Source organism: Salmo salar, chromosome ssa09 (assembly GCF_905237065.1).
Source record: "Salmo salar chromosome ssa09, Ssal_v3.1, whole genome shotgun sequence".
In the NCBI taxonomy this organism is placed as follows: domain Eukaryota; kingdom Metazoa; phylum Chordata; class Actinopteri; order Salmoniformes; family Salmonidae; genus Salmo; species Salmo salar.
The window spans coordinates 31,916,526-31,929,880 of NC_059450.1; positions in this window are offsets into that span (position 1 = coordinate 31,916,526).

The following is a 13,355-nucleotide window of genomic DNA, read 5'->3' on the forward strand; positions in this document are numbered from 1 at the left end:
GCACTGCCGTGACGTCTAGTGTTTGTACCAGGGTTTTCCAACTTGTCTTTTGTTTCATCTTATTCTAGATCAGAACAGGGTGTTTTAGCAGAGATGTCCTCTTGCTGTGCACAAGGATTAATTTTTTTATATTTAAAGACATATAGTCCTGTTTGTCTGTTTCCATTCCCCTTAGGCCATTTTGGAGCTGAGCTCATCAACCAAGCAGGCAGTTGTCTGTTTTGTTGACCCAGAGTTCTAGCATGGAGAACTCACCATTACTATACAAGGTGCTGCTGCTTCATCTCTATATTGCTTCACACCATAGCCCACTTCCTTGACCATTGTTTAGTGTGTCACCAATCGGAGCATTTAGCTAAGTGTATTAGCTGACCTGACTTCAGTGGCTAGCATTGCATCAGACACTCTCATTAACAGGATCAAGGGATTAGGCTAATAATGTATGAAAGAGACAGCCATGCCTGTTCTCTCAGCCTTGGTCTATTGCTGTACACCTGCCTGCTGCTGGCTGGCTGGCCACAGACATGGTGATCCTGTGGAGAGACCGAGAGGGTGATTCTCAACTCTGTCATGCTCTCACTTGGAATAAAGACAAGAGAAAGCGACCATCCACCTGAGCGGTCTCTGGGACACCACTCACTTCACCTGTCTATAATCAGAACAACACTGGGCTCTTCAGACGTGTGTGTGTGTGTGTGTGTGTGTGTGGGAGACTGTTGTGAAAGTTTGGATCTTGGCTTAGTGGCACTCAGAAGACAAGGGTGCTGATGGAGGACACCATTATATCCCGTCCAAATGTGACTGTCTACAGGGTGTCAGCCAAGGAGGAGACTGCCATTGGTGTTTACTTGTTGATACTAGGTCATTATTCTAATGTTTACCTTGTCAAACTGCTATAAAGCTACACTGTTGATAATATAGAATAGACAACTTTAACAAAATAAATACATGGTGAATCTTGAGTGTACTTGTATTCTGATGGCATTGTTATGAGTTGTCTTCATGGATATGGTTAAATTGGGATGTATTTTATTTACATTTCCAGGGTGGTTCTCCTGGCTAGGTAATGGAGTGGTGATTCTACTGGTGATTTGTTATTAAAGTGTCTCGCTTTGAGGACAATACAGTGCCACTGACACGGCCCGCTACCAAAGGCCTGTGGCCAACATGAGTTAAACATTTAAACGTGTTAACCATCGCAAGGCTGCTGGCCAAGACGGCATCCCTAGCCGCGTCCTCCGAGCATGCGCAGACCAGCTGGCTGGTGTGTTTACGGACATATTCAATCAATCTCTGTCCCGGTCTGCTGTCCCCACATGCTTCAAGATGGCCAACATTGTTCCTGTTCCCAAGAAAGCTAAGATAACTAAATGACTACTGCCCTGTAGCACTCACTTCTGTCATCATGAAGTGCTTTGAGAGACTAGTCAAGGATCATATCACCTCCACCCTACCTGATACCCTAGACCCACTCCAATTTGCTTACCGCCCCAATAGGTCCACTGACAATGCAATCGCCATCACACTGCACACTGCCCTATGCCATCTGGACAAGAGGAATACCTATGTAAGAATGCTGTTCATTGACTACAGCTCAGCATTTAACACCGTAGTACCCTCCAAACTCATCATTAAGCTCGAGAACCTGAGTCTCAACCCCGCCCTATGCAACTGGGTCCTGGATTTCCTGACGGGCCGCCCCCAGGTGGTGAAGATGGATAGGAAACAACATCTCCACCCCGCTGATCCTCAACACTGGGGCCCCACAAGGGTGTGTTCTCAGCCCTCTCCTGTACTCCCTGTTCACCCATGACTGCGTGGCCATGCACACCTCCAACTCAATCATCAAGTTTGCAGACGACACTACAGTGGTAGGCCTGATTACCAACAACGACGAGACGGCCTACAGGGAGGAGGTGAGGGCTCTCAGAGTGTGGTGTCAGGAAAATAACCTCACACTCAACGTCAACAAAACAAAGGAGATGATCGTGGACCTCAGGAAACAGCAGAGGGAGCACCCCCCTATCCACATCGACAGGACAGCAGTGGAGAAGGCTGAAAGTTTTAAGTTCCTCGGCGTACACATCACGGACAAACTGAAATGGTCCACCCACACAGACAGCATGGTGAAGAAGGCGCAACAGCGCCCCTTCAACCTCAGGAGGCTGAAGAAATTTGGCTTGTCACCTTAAACACTCACAAACTTTTACAGATGCACAATCGAGAGCATCTTATCGGGCTGTGTCACCGCCTGGTACGGCAACTGCACCGCCCTCAACCGCAAGGCTCTCCAGAGTGTGGTGAGGTCTGCACAACGCATCACCGGGGGCAAACTACCTGCCCTCCAGGATACCTACAGCACCCGATGTCACAGGAAGGCCAAAAAGATAATCAAGGACAACAACCACCTGACCCACTGCCTGTTCACCCCGCTATCATCCAGAAGGGGGGTCAGTACAGGTGCATCAAAGCTGGGACCGAGAGACTGAAACTGCTTCTAACTCAAGGCCATCAGACTGTTAAACAGCCATCACTAACATAGAGAGGCTGCTGCCAACATACAGACTCAAATCTCTGGCCACTTTAATAAATGGACTTAATAATGGTATCACTTGTCACCTTAAATAACACCACTTTAATAATGTTTACAGATCCTACATCACTCATCTCATATGTATATACTGCTCTATACCATCCAGTGCATCTTGTCTATGCCGCACGGCCATTGCTCATCCATATATTTATATGTACATATTCTTATTCATCCCTTACATTTGTGTTTATAAGGTAGCTGTTTTGAATTTGTTAGATATTACTGCATTGTCGGAACTAGAAGCACAAGCATTTCGCTACACTCGCATTAACATCTGCTAACCATGTGTATGTGACCAATACAACTAGATTAGATGTTTCAGATGACCTATATGGCCCTCTTAAGAGATTTCTAATGCTAGTTATAGTTGCACTGTTTTAATAGTGGTTTTGTGTATTACTAGACAGAAGTTGATATGCTGACCCTCTTGTTAGGAGACAAGGTTGTGGGTAATTCCACAAATTAAATTCTCCCCCTCACTGTAAATTTAATTTAATTCTAATTCCAGGTCAGTCTTTGAATTCTGAGAATTCTATTCCTCTCAATTCCAATGTTCAGTAAATTACAATAATTAAATTCCCAATTCAATATTATCCCAACCCAACAATTCCATAAATGTAAATGAAATTCCTTCATTCAGGCTGATAATGTCACTGTTCAGACAAACTAGCTATACTGGAAATGTAGAATACAGGTAGAAATGATTTAAAACATCCTGCAGTGCATTTTTATAAGTGCGTTAATTCCATCAACTGTGAAATGTACAAATATTACATTCCAGTTTAGTTCCAGTTCAAACAGACCAAACTAAATGTAATTGAACCAAACCCTGTTAGTAGTTGTTGTAAAACCTTGAATGAGGTTCAAGATCACTTCATCGATTGACAAGGAACCCAGCTCTTATCAAGGAGTTCATCTGTGAATATGAAACAAAACTACATTCTAGCTCTACATATTATTAAATCAATCCCTCAGTAGGCTACTGTTACCGTGTCTATCCAGGACTCCCAGCATTCCACTTGACAGACGACTGGAATGAACGACAAAGAACAACATCACATTCCACCAGAGAATTGTGTGTTTTAATCCTGCAGTAGTTAGTCTACCTGGCTTGTACCGTGAGAGTCTGGTTAGTGGGTGATGACAACACGGTTTGGAAGGATTCCTCCCTCCACAGGCTGGCAGAGTTGCAGGCACTTCATCCTAATGTAAAAGTGTGTGGATGTAGGTGTACGTGTGTGTGTGTGCCAGTCTGCATGTCTGCCAGGTGGATGGCTTCCCGATCCTGCCCTTTGGGCTCATAAGCATCAACACACTGACAGCTATCAGTGTCATTCGTTACAAGGGATGCCAGCCTAGCCATGGTATGTGGTCTGTGCTGTGACCCTGCCAAGGTTGCGGGCCAGGGGGTGTGGTCCAGGTTCTCATGGCAGTGCACCCTGGGTCAATGTCAGCCACTCTAAAGCCCATTATCTGCTGCTCCAGGTCAAGGCCTTAAGCTGCTCAGTGCTCCCGGACTGCCGGTGGGCAGGATGGCTTGATGGCACAGATCAGATGGGACTATTATTATTAGAGAGAATCAGATTATGATCTCAGTTGTAGTCATTGTTTTTGTGAAATCATGATAGCTGCAGGATACATACTACACATGTAAATGCTGTTGGATTCAAAGTACTAAGCAATTTTGGTCTACTGATGGCCTGCTTTGATTTCATTTACGTTTTTAGTCCAATGCAAATGTATATCTTCTCATCTTCAGAAGGTATTGGTTAGGTCAGTGTTTGTGGCTATTCATGTGTAGTGTGTATTATACCAACTCCTCCCCTAAGTGTCTGATCCTGTGTTCAGCCTTCCTGATGGTCTGGTCTCCCTACAAGTTCATCTCAATGTGGCCTCCTCTCCTCAACATCCTGGCCAGACTGTTCGCTAAGTCAGCCAGCTTCTACAACCCCTTCATCTAGCTGGGCATGAGCTCCAAGTTCAGACACAACCTCAGGGCACTGTTCTGCTCCCTGCGCCCACCCCCGGGCCGCTCCCACCCGGACCACTCCAACAGCTCAATGAGGTGCAGCTCAAACTGGATATTATGAGGGTGAAGGGAGGGGTGGATGATCTGGACTCTGGGGTGGAGGAGAGGGGGGAAAACCAGAGGGGTCCTCTTCTGCCCCCATGATAGCCCTCGTGCCAGTCTTTGCCTCCTCCTGAGGAAGCTCAGTGGCTCTGGATGCCTGTGAGCTCTCTGTGTGTCTTCTCTCTCTCTGTGTGTCTGTTCTCTCTCTGTGTGTCTGTTCTCTCTCTGTGTGTCTGTTCTCTCTCTCTGTGTGTCTGTTCTCTCTCTCTGTGTGTCTGTTCTCTCTCTGTGTGTGTCTGTTCTCTCTCTCTGTGTGTCTGTTCTCTCTCTCTGTGTGTCTGTTCTCTCTCTGTGTGTCTGTTCTCTCTCTCTCTGTGTGTCTGTTCTCTCTCTCTGTGTGTGTCTGTTCTCTCTCTCTGTGTGTGTCTGTTCTCTCTCTCTGTGTGTCTGTTCTCTCTCTCTGTGTGTCTGTTCTCTCTCTGTGTGTCTGTTCTCTCTCTCTGTGTGTCTGTTCTCTCTCTCTGTGTGTCTGTTCTCTCTCTCTGTGTGTCTGTTCTCTCTCTCTGTGTGTCTGTTCTCTCTCTCTGTGTGTCTGTTCTCTCTCTCTGTGTGTCTGTTCTCTCTCTGTGTGTCTGTTCTCTCTCTGTGTGTCTGTTCTCTCTCTCTGTGTGTCTGTTCTCTCTCTCTCTCTCTGTGTGTCTGTTCTCTCTCTCTGTGTGTCTGTTCTCTCTCTCTGTGTCTGTTCTCTCTCTGTGTGTCTGTTCTCTCTCTGTGTGTGTCTGTTCTCTCTCTCTCTCTCTCTCTGTGTCTGTTCTCTCTCTCTCTCTCTCTCTCTCTCTCTCTCTGTGTCTGTTCTCTCTCTCTCTCTCTCTGTGTGTCTGTCCTCTCTCTCTCTCTGTGTGTGTCTGTTCTCTCTGTCTGTGTCTGTTCTCTCTCTCTCTGTGTCTGTTCTCTCTCTCTCTCTCTCTCTGTCTGTTATCTCTCTGTGTCTGTCTGTTCTCTCTCTCTCTCTGTGTCTGTTCTCTCTCTGTGTCTGTCTGTTCTCTCTCTCTCTCTCTCTCTCTGTGTCTGTTCTCTCTGTGTGTGTCTGTTCTCTCTCTCTCTCTCTCTCTCTGTCTGTTATCTCTCTGTGTCTGTCTGTTCTCTCTCTCTCTCTCTGTGTGCCCGTTCTCTCTCTCGCTCTCTCTCTCTGTGTCTGTTCTCTCTCTCTGTGTGTGCCCGTTCTCTCTCTCGCTCTCTCTCTCTCTGTGTGTCTGCTCGCTCGCTCTCTCTCTCTCTGTCTGCTCTCTCTCTCTCTGTCTGCTCTCTCTCTCTCTCTCTCTGTCTGTCTGTCTGTCTGTCTGTCTGTCTGTCTGTCTGTCTGTCTGTCTGTCTGTCTGTCTGTGTGTCTCTCTCTCTCTCTCTCTCTCTCTCTGTGTGTGTCTGTTCTCTCTCTCTCTCTCTGTGTGTCTGTTCTCTCTCTCTCTCTCTGTGTGTCTGTTCTCTCTCTCTGTGTGTGTTCTCTCTCTCTCTCTGTGTCTGTTCTCTCTCTCTCTCTCTCTCTCTGTGTGTCTGTTCTCTCTCTCTGTGTGTGTCTGTTCTCTCTCTCTCTGTCTCTCTCTCTCTCTCTCTCTCTCTCTCTCTCTCTCTCTCTCTCTCTGTGTCTGCTCGATCTCTGTGTGTGTCTGCTCTCTCTCTCGTCCTACTTACTGAGCTACAGTGGCGCTCAGCTTTTACTGTTAACAATTCATCTCCCCAGCTCTCTGATGGCCCACACACATGTACTTTTTACTCAGAGTACAGCAACCCTCTGGACCAAAGAAAAACTTAAATCAAGAGCAGACCTTGGTTTCGGCCTCACCTAAATTGTTTGGAATCGCTGATATTGAATTGCAGGATTTACAGTATGTGGCAGCACTATCAATTTAGGGTCTGAATGAAATCATATCTGTTGTCTGAATACTATGTAATGCTAAATATCTATTGTTTAGTTGGAATGGAATGTTTGTTTCCTGTATATTTGACTGTGATATGTGGTTGTCTCACCCAGCTATCTTAAGATGAATGCACTAACTAATTCTCTCTGGATAGGAGCATCAGCTAAATTACTAAAATGTCAAATGTAGTTCTTTTGTTACATTTGACTGTGTAAAATCAAGCAGTATTACTTATTTCTCTGAGTGAGGTGGATATTTTGTCTCTCTGAAATGAAACCATTGAGTGATAGATTTTAAACAAATATGTCTATCATTGAACAACCCAATGCCATGATTAGATGATTATTTTTTTTCCACTCTCTTTCTACATTTCAACAATGAAAGCAAATTTACCAACAATTCTGAAAATTGATAAATAGTGTTTTGGAATAAAACCTCACATAGGCATAGGTAACACAACTAAATGACTGTGAAAGTCGAACTGCAATAAGTATAAATGAAAGTTGTAAAGTCATGGTAAGTAGGATTACTGTTATTCTGTGTACTGTACTGTGGGACATAAGCAAACAAGGAAATGCACATCCAGAGGTAATGCTCCTAGTGGCAGGTGATTTTAACGCAGGAGAAGTGAAATCCTTTCTATCACATTTCTACCAGCATGTCATCTGGGCAACTAGAGGCGACAAAACACTGGATCACCTTTACTCCACACACAGAGACGCATACAAGGCTCTCCCTTTGGCAAAACCATCACTCTATTTAATTGTTTTATTTAACCTTTATTTAACTAGACAAGTCAGTTAAGAACAAATTCTTATTTACAATGACGGTCTACCAAAAGGTCTCCTGCGGGGACGGGGGCTGGGATAAAAAATAAATAATATATAACTATAGGACAAAACACACATCACAAGAGAGACAACACTACATAAAGAGAGACCTAAGACATCATGGTAGCAACACAACGTGACAACAACATGGTACAAACATTATTGGGCACAGACAACAGCACAAAGATAAAGAAGGTAGAGACAACAATACATCATACAAAGCAGCCACAACTCTCAGTAAGACTGCCCATGATTGAGTCTTTGAATGAAGAGATTGAGATAAAACAGTCCAGTTTGAGTGTTTGTTGCATCTCGTTCCAGTCGCTAGCTGCAGCGAACTGAAAAGACGAGCGACCCAGGGATGTGTGTGCTCTGGGGACCTTTAACAGAATGTGACTGGCAGAACGGGTGTTGTATGTGGAGGATGAGGGCTGCAGTAGATATCTCAGATAGGGGGGAGTGAGGCCTAAGAGGGTTTTATAAATAAGCATCAACCAGTGGGTCTTGCGACGGGTGAACAGGGATGACCAGTTTACAGACGAGTATAGAGTGCAGTGATGTGTGGCAAATCTGATGACCGAATGGTAAAGAACATCTAGCTGCTCGAGAGCACCCTTACCTGCTGATCTATAAATGATGTCTTTGTAATCTAGCATGGGTAGGATGGTCATCTGAATCAGGGTTAGTTTGGCAGATGGGCCCAAAGAGGACCGTATCCTCCTGATACCTGCTACTAAGCTATAGGGAATTGTTTTAGGAAGATCATACCAAGAATCACTTAGTTATTTGATCTTGAATTTTAAAACCCTTTGATTTGGGTCCAGTGTAGTTATGTGTAGCTCAGCAGATAGTCCCCAAAAATATACAAAAATAAATTCATTCTGAAATGTCTCTGCTACAGTATATCTGAGAGATTTAAGAAAGATCAGGAAACGTGTTATTAATTCTGTATTTAACCCCATATTTTTGGCATTCAACAGTCTCCATATATACTTCCATTCATTTTTTTCAACTGGTACCAGGGGACCTTCAGACAAGTCTTGTACATGTTCGTGAGAATCTCACCTTTGTACAGAGGGGTTATATTAGTGTGTAGCCAAAACGGTTTGGATGCTACAGATGATTTTGTGAGAAGACCGATTTTCGGGATGTCTCATGGTCTGACAAACATCGCGGTAGCTCTACCACCTTTCACCGCAGATGAAGTGTGACTTAGGCGGATGCGATGGATTGAGACGAATCCAATGCAAAAACAAAATCATATCTCTAGTTTAAACTGACAGATTTTATGGGGATTTTGTTGTTATGCTAAATAGATTTCCACGGGGGCGCGGACATCGAGCTTAAGCGGTTTGATAAGTGCATCGATCATGTCTTCCCAATTGTGACGTGCATACATATCCCAACCAGAAGCCATGGATTAAAGGCAACATCCACACTGAGCTAAAGGCTATAGCTGCCGCTTTCAAGGAGTGGGACACTAATCGTCCCTGTGCCCAAGAACGCCAAGTAACCTGCCTAAATGACTATCACCCCGTAGCAGTCACATCTGTAGCCATGAAATGCTTTGAAAGGCTGGTCATGGCTCACATCAACACCTTCATCCCAGACACCCTTGACCCACTCCAATTTGCACATCGCCCTAACAGATCTACAAATGACGCAATCTATATTTTACTCCACACTGCCCTCTCTCACCTGGATAAGAGAAACACCATTATGAGAATGTTGTTCACTGTCTACAGCTCAGTGTTCAACACCATAGTCCCGCCAAGCTCATCGCTAAGCTCAGGGTCCTGGGACTGAACACTTCCCTCTGCAACTGGATCCTGGACTTCCTGACGGGCCACCCCCAGGTGGTAAGTGTAGGCAACAACACATTTGCGACGCTGATCCTCAACACTGGGGCCCCTCAGGGGTGCGTGCTTAGTACCCCCCTGTGCTCCCTGTTCACCCACGACTGCGTGGACGCGCACGACTCCAACACTATCATTAAGATTGCTGATGACACGGCGGTGGTATGCTTGATCAATGACGATGAGACAGGCTATAGCAAGGAGATCAGTGACTTGGTAGGGTTTTGCTCAACATCAGCAAAACAAAGGAGCTGATCGTGGACTACAGGAAACGGAGGGCCAAGCAGGTCCCCATCCACATCAATGGGGCTGTAGTAGAGGGGTCGAGAGCTTCAAGTTCCTTGGTGTCCACATAACTAAGGAATTAACATGGTCCACACACCAACACAGTCATGAAGAAGGTACGACAACACCTCTGCCCCATCAGAAAAGGAGGCAGAAAACGTTTGGTATGGGCCTTCAGATCCTCATAAAGTTCTACAGCTGCACCATTGAGAGCATCTTGACTGGCTGCATCACTGCTTGGCAACTGTTGAGGATTTGACCGCAAGATGCAACAGAGGGTAGTGCGTACGAACCATTACGTCATTGGGGCTGAGCTACCTGGCATCCAGGAACTCTATACATGGAGGTGTCAGAAGAAGGCCATAAAAAATGTACTCCAGCCACACAAGTCATAGACTATTCTCTCTGCTACTGCACGGCAAGCAGTACCGAGGTCTGGAACCAACAGGCTCCAGTACAGCTTCTACCCCCAAGCCAAAAGACGGCTAAATTAGTGAATCAAATAACTACCCTGACTATCTGCAATGACCCCCCTTTACACTAACTGTTTTGACTCATCACATACGCTGCTGCTACTGTTTATTATCTATCCTGTTGCCTAGTCACTTTACCCATACCTACTGTATATGAACATATTTACCTCAATTACCTCGTACCCCTGCACATCTACTTGGTACTGGTAGCCCTTGTATATAGACAAGTTATCGTTACTCATTGTGTATTTATTCCTTGTGTTATTATCTTTCTATTATTTTTCTAGTTTTCTCTCTGCATTGTTGGGAAGGGCCTGTAAGTAAGCATTTCACTGTTAGTTTACACCTCTTGTTTACGATAAATATGTGACAAATAAAATGTGATTTGATCGTAGGCCTAGTCATGTTGCTGTGTGTGGAGAACCTATTCTTGCACTGGTCACTAAAACCACAATCAATCACAACAATCCTCACATGCAATATTTTTCTAGTGAAATATGATTACCTAGTGAACAGTCTTCTACTGTATATTTACATGTGTTTAATTGCTTATATATTAAGTAATCTGCCCTGTAACGTAACAAGCTTCCCTGGAATAATATCAACCTCTCACTTTATTTGACTCATATTTAATTCCAAGTTTGAGGACACCTTATTGTCCTGGCTTCTTAGTTCAGATGTCCCCTCTTTTCAGTTTGAACACAGGTCTCTAGTAGACCCTCCTCCTCTGATGTCAAGGCAGGGAGATGCCTGGGGAATCTGAGGACATTATTTAAGGAGCTTGGATGTGATCCCAGTAATACTACAAACTTCCAAGGAATACCACCTTTTTCCTTCCCCCTGCAAGAATTTGGAATCTTAGATCTCAAGAACATTGTATTCTACAAAATATCTGTAAGGTGGAATTTATCTCCTTTTTGGGGCATAAACGTACTTGTGCCACATCATCTACAGAGCCTTCAGAAAGTATTCACACCCCTTGACTTATTCCACATTTTGTTGTGTTACAGCCTGAATTCAAAATTAATTAAATATTTTTTTAAATCTCACCCATCTACACACAATACCCCATAATGACAAAGTGAAAACATGTTTTTCTACATTTTTGGAAATGTATTAAAAATAAATACAGAAATATCTCATTTACATAAGTATTCACACCCCTGAGTCAATACTTTGTAGAAGCACATTTGACTGTGGTTACAGCTGTGCGTCTTTCTGGGTAAGTGTCGAATTGCTTTCCACACCTATATTGTGCAACATTTTCCTATTATTCTTTTTAAAATTCTTCAAGCTGTCAAATTGGTTGTTGATCATTGCTAGACAACCATTTCAGGTCTTGCCATAGATTTTCAAGTAGATTTAAATTAAAACCGTAACTCGGGACTCATGAACAGTCACTGTCTTCTTGGTAACCAACTCAGTGTAGACTGGCCTTGTGTTTCAATGTATTGTCCTGCTGGAAGGTGAATTCATCTCCCAGTGTCAGGTGCAAAGCAGACTGAACCAGGTTTTCCTCTAGGATTTTGTCTGTGCATTACACCAGACACACTCTGTTTTACTTGGATGAAAGCAATTCCTCAAAAGCAAAAGGTGATGTTTTTATTTCTCTTCAAAATGTAATTAACGTAGAGGTTTGACTGAGGGTCGTTTTTCTTCAGAGTTGTTCTTTATTGTAAACTGGGTAGTTCGAGCCCTGAATGCTGATTGGCTGATGTATACCACGGGTATGACAAAACATTTATTTTTACTGCTAATTACATTGGTAACCCATTTATAATAGCAATAAGGCACCTCTGGGTTTGTGGTAAATGGCCAATATACCACGGCTAAGGGCTGTCTCCACTCTGTATTGTGTCGTGCTAAGAACAGTTCTTAGCCGTGGTATATTGGCCATATACCACAAACCTCCGAGGTGCCTTATTGAGTAATTATAGCCTGCAGGATTTGGTAGCGAGTTGTGGTGACTGAAGAAGGGAAAGACATACAAAACTAAGAGTAATAGGCTACATGATAGAAAACACAAGGAGCTCAGACAGTATTCCCTATTTATTCTCTCTCTCTCTTTGGAGGGTGTCTGTGTTCGGTTCTTGGGTTTTAAGTAGCTGTGTCCAGCGTGTGTGGAGCAGCCGTGCACCGGTGAGGCTGGAGGAGTTCAATAGCAGGGCAAAGACTAAGAGGCTGTGTAGGCCCGGAGAGGGATAATGTTTGGCACTGCTATAGAGTTTCACCTCTTCAACCTCAACATAAGGCACCTCAGGTGCCATGATGCTGCCAACATGCTTCACCGTAGGGATGGTGCCAGGTTTCCTCCAGACGTGACTCTTGACATTAAGGCCAAAGAGTTCAATCTTAGTATCATCAGACCAGATAATCTTGTTTCTCATGGTCTGAGAGTGCTTTAGGTGCCTTTTGGCAAACTCCAAGCAGGCTGTCATGTGCCTTTTACTGAGGAGTGGCTTCCGTCCAGCCATTCTACCATAAAGGCCTGATTGGTGAAGTGCTGCAGAGATGGTTGTCCTTCTGGAAGGTTCTCCCATCTCCACAGAGGAACTCTGGAGCTCTGTCAGAGTGACCATCGGGTTATTGGTCACCTCCCTGACCAAGGCCCTTCTCCCCCAATCGCTCAGTTTGGCCAGGCGGCCAGCTCTTGGAAGAGTCTTGGTGGTTCCAAACTTCTTCCATTTAAGAATGATGGAAGCCACTGTGTTCTTAGGGACCTTCAATGCTTCAGACGTTTTTGGTACCCTTCCCCAGACCTGTGCCTTGACACAGTCCTGTCTCGGAGCTCTCGGAGATTTGATTTGATTTAAGGACAAATCTTTCGACCTCATGTCTTGGTTTTTGCTCTGACATGCACTGTCAATTGTGGGACCTTATATAGACAGGTGTGTATCTTTCTAATTCATGTACAATTCATTGAATTTACCACAGGAGGACTCCAATCAAGTTGTAGAAACATCTCAATGATGATCAATGGAAACAGGATGCACTTGAGCTCAATTTCAAGTCTCATAGCAAAGGGTCTGAATACTTTTCTGTTTTAATTTTTTTTATAAACTTCCAAACGTTTCTAAAAACCTGTTTTTGCTTTGTCATTGTGGGATATTGTGTGTAGATTGATGAACTGTTTTATTTAATACATTTTAGAATAAGGCTGTAACGTAAAAAAAAGTGTGGAAAAAGTCAAGGGATCTGAATACTTTCCAAATGCACTGTAAGTATATGTACAGTACATAGCTACCTCAAATACCTGGTACCCCTGCACATGGACTCGGTACTGGTACTGCTTGCATATAGCATGTTATTTTTACTAGTTATTGTTATTCGT